Genomic DNA, 4645 nt, shown 5'->3' with positions numbered 1-4645 from the left:
TAGGTTAGGAGGTCGTCACGGTGTTTGGATTTCCACCATTTCCGCTCTGCTGCCCTAAGGACGGTTCTATTAGCACGCAGTGCGTCATTAAGCCAGGGAGCAGGAGGGGACTGGCGAGCCTGCCGAGATGTGAGAGGACAGAGAGAGTCCAGAGAGGATGAGAGAGTAGAGAGGAGAGATTCTGCAGCAGAGTTTGGAGGCAGGAGTTGGAATGAGTCAGAGGAAGGGAGGGCTGAGAGCACCGAGGAGGCAAAGGTAGAGGGGGAGAGGGAACGGAGGTTACGGCGGACAAGTGCAGGATGCGAAGAGATTAGTTTGTTATGTTTGGAAAGGGGTAGAGAGAATGAAATGAAGAAGTGATCGGAGGTGTGGAGCGGGTTTACAGAGAGGTTAGAAGTAGAGCAGTGCCTTGAGAATATGAGATCAAGGACATTGCCAGCTTTATGAGTCGGTGGAGACGGAGATAGTGAGAAAGCAAAGGCGGTTAACAGAGATGTTAGTTCGTCTATCTTCCCCATCTGGAGGTTGAAGTCTCCGAGAAGTACAGTGGGAGGGCCAGTTTCAGGGATGTGTGAGAGGAGATGATCTAATTCATCCAAGAAGTCCCCCAAGGCTCCTGGTGGACGACAACAATGGTCAGTTGTATAGGATGGGTCACTGTGACGGCATGGAATTCAAAGGTGGAAGGAGTGAAGTTAGGTAGCTTGAAGAGGGAAAAGCTCCATTTGGGAGAGAGCAGGAGACCAGTGCCACCTCCTCTACCAGTGGGTCTGGGTGTATGGGAGAAGGAATATGCTGTGGAGAGAGCTGCTGGGGTGGATGTGTTGGATGGAGTAATCCAGGTCTCAGTGAGAGCAAGGAAATCCAGAGACTGCAGGGAGGCGTAGCCAGAGATGAAGTCAGCCTTAGGAACAGCTGACTGGCAGTTCCACAGGCCGCCTGAAACTAGGTGCTAGATCTCAGAGGAGCACGTGGGATAGACGAGAGCGGGCCGGTTATATCGATTAGGAGATACACGGGGCCAGTGATAATTGCGAGAAGACACATGAACAGGAATGGAGAAAATACACATGATTATAGCATGAGGGGCTAGAAAACGAAATGAAAGAAAAATAAGAATAAGACACCAGTGATACTTAGCTCAAATTAGAGTAGGATTTGCCTCCTCTTTGCCACCCTCGTGACTCCCGCAGGACTCCAAGGTCTTTGTCGGTCTTCGGCTGTCTGACGCTGACGCTCAAGAAAGAGCTGCCTAAATGGACGCCTGATTGCTGAGTTCTCACAGCTATGGTGCCACGCCCCTCTAATTAGTTAATTCTCTACAGCTGATGGGCAACAACTCAGAGGGGTGCGGATTTAAATGCAGCCCAGGCACAAAGTGGAGGCAGTGAGAGTTTCACGTGGTCAGATCTGAGATTTAAATTCTCTCAAAAGTGCCCTTTTAGCTACAACAACTACAGAACAATTATACAGAGTAGAATAACTGAAATAGAGAAGTCTAATTAAACAAGATTATTACTTACAGCGGTTTCTGCGTCCAAGGAGGTGTAGCCGCCAGGTCAAGGAGTACACTGAATTAACCAGTTTTTGAGACCGCTATTTAAATGCTTTGTCAGCTGAGAACTGGTTTCTCCAGCTGTTTCTACACGTCACGCACAATCAACCCAGAGGGGTGCGGATTTAAATGCAGCCCAGGCACAAAGTGGAGGCAGTGAGACTTTCACGTGGTCAGATCTGAGATTTAAATTCTCTCAAAAGTGCCCTTTTAGCTACAACAACTACAGAACAATTATACAGAGTAGAATAACTGAAATAGAGAAGTCTAATTAAACAAGATTATTACTTACAGCGGTTTCTGCGTCCAAAATATATTATATTAAATAAATAATAATAATACACATTGTTTTATTTGGATTTTGTTTAACCTTTTGTATAGGCATGTTAAACAAAGATAGCAAAACAGAAAGAATCAAGAAGAATAATGAACCCAAAAAAATTGACCTGTGACAAAATTGCAAAGAAATCAATAAAATCCCAAAATGTGATACTTTAACTTGACTTTAATAAACATAAAAACAGTGATATCTATAAAGGCTACTAAATCATGCTTTTAGAATACAAATCTGACAGCAATATCACAGCTACTGTATGATTAATGGAGCCAACATTATAGAGATTCAGCACATCTCTGCATGCTGTACAAAGTGGCATTACTTTCCACAAGTCATATTTATGTCTCTCATCACTATGGGAGAACAAATCAAATCCCTAGAGAGTAATACATTCTCCTCTTGCCTTTTTTTTACAAAAACTTCTATAGAGTATCTTGGTCTATTAAAGGCTATTTAAGGTCTATTGTTGGAGCTCCTGCCCCCCCCCCCCACCCTCCCTGTGAGCCCAGTGTGCGCTGATTGATCAGCTCGCCCACTCTGTTCTTCTGATAAGTCCACCACCGTTACAGCGGAACATCAGTGATTATCTGTTACAATGGCGTTAGCAACCAGAAAATGACACCAGTAATGACAATCAGATGAGAATGCTGCGTGGGGTCTGGGTGCCGTGTTGGCGGGACGTTGCGGGGCTCGCTGCTGGAGCGGACAGTGTGAGCTGGCTTGCTGGTGTTGTTTCCTGGTTGCTGCGTGGGGTCTGCGGCCCGGGACGGGCCTCGCCGTGTCCCGCTGTCTCAGGCTGAGTCCAGGCTGAGAAATCCGCGGAGTTGCAGCTGAGAAAAATAAGGCTGAGTGTGCGTGTGCGTGTGTGTGCGTGTGTGTATGTGAGGATCCATTTGGACCAATTGGTCCGTTTGGATCGTCGTGACGTCACAATTGGTTCCCGGAAGACAAAAATGGAAAAAGAAAATCTCCAACGAGGCGTTCTGGGGCAGCATAGACAGGTCTTTTCTGTGTTAGAGTTGTACTCGCTACAGGGTGTACTTTGAGGGGTTGTGACTTTGCAGACCGTTTACATGCAGAAAAAGCTACATAACACACAAGGGGGCGGGTAATAACCAGAAAAGCATGACATGGGACTTTTAAGAATTAGACAGCTAAAATGGTTTAAACCTCAGTCTATGATAATACCAGTTCGTAAAGCTGTTGTTTCTGACAAGTTCTTCTACTTACACTTCCTGACTCAAACACAAGTAACAATAGTTTAAAAAAGCATTGTGTTACATGGCAAACTGAGTGGTGAGCGTACATCTGTTTCTTTGCTACTAAAATAAGGCTGTTGTCAAATACAAATGCATTCAATAATAATGATATTTGCTCATAACACCCATTGTCTTTGTGCTATTCCAAACACAATGCATTTTTGCCAACAGTTCTGCGCTCCAGCCATTCACTGGCCCGTCTCTCACACTAGATGGCAGTCAAACACAAACATTTAGAAGTAGGCTGCGAGCCAACAGACAGCAGCTGGGGCTGGGCCTGTCCACCTCCATCGATGGGAGCTTCAGGTGGTTGTAGGGGATTGCTTTTAGGGAATATGCACATCTCTTTGTTCGAGACATGAGAGATCATAAATGCACGCTCACTGGCTCCGGCGCACCTTTCATTCATTTCTCAGCCCAAGGACTCTTGAATTTGGCTTGATGAAAAAAGACCTGGAGCTGGAAACATTATCAATATTAAAGCAGCTTAGCATGCTGGCTCTGTTTGCTTTTGTTGGCCTATATAGCAGTGCATCAGTTAAACGTATTGTTAGCTCATGGCTCTTTAGAATGAATAGAGAAGCTTAAGATTATTAGCACACTTTTTTTTCCTCCACATACCTCCAACATTTTGTCTTTATTAAAAAAGCCAAAAGCCTGGCACATCCTAGCAATGCCCTAAACTCTCCACCTTACAGTTTTACTGCACACATGTCTCATCACCACCTCCCACTTTCACCCTCTCACTTGTTATTGAGTCTGCGGATGAGACTCAGCACATCATTACTAAATTACTGATTACATGCGTCAAGCGATACAAATGAGGAGATTGCCCCTGATGCTTAATTGGTATAGATGTCATAACGGAGCGGTGCTATGTGGGCCCTTAATTGTGTGTTTACTGCACTATTTATTGGAGAGCGTCCCTCCCCTGGCTGGTCGCTGATGAGGTGAATGTGTTCCTGCTGGCGTGCTATCAATCCTGATTCATTAAGGACACATAGGGAGTGAGAAGAACACAAAGTTTGGCTTCCAGCTCGACGTGGGCAGAGGAGGCAATTTAAAATGTCACTGACTGGAGGTTAGTTGCACAAAAGCATTCAGGAAATAAAAGAGTGCTATCTGTACAGAGGCTAACATTGACATTGTTAATACTCAGATGAAACACAGATTGTTAGAAAACGCATGAGTGGATGGATGCGATACACATGTACATATACATCTCTGCATTTGTGCACGAATATGCTTTATGATCAAATGTCCATGTTTTTTTGTTTCATGGTCAACACATTGTAAGTAGAAGTTTGCTTAATTTCTTTCTGTTTATTCTATAATGTTAAATGCTGATATGAATACAACAATAAGGCTTGTTGAAATGAATGTAACACAAACATCAAGAGAATCCAAAGGCAACCAGATATATCTAGTCAAACCCAACTTATATATTTGTGAGGTCCATTTCAATGAAAAGGTCAGGACACGATATGGATTCAT

This window comes from Pseudochaenichthys georgianus, chromosome 3 (genome assembly GCF_902827115.2).
Source record: "Pseudochaenichthys georgianus chromosome 3, fPseGeo1.2, whole genome shotgun sequence".
NCBI classification, from domain to species: domain Eukaryota; kingdom Metazoa; phylum Chordata; class Actinopteri; order Perciformes; family Channichthyidae; genus Pseudochaenichthys; species Pseudochaenichthys georgianus.
This window is presented reverse-complemented; position numbering follows the sequence as displayed.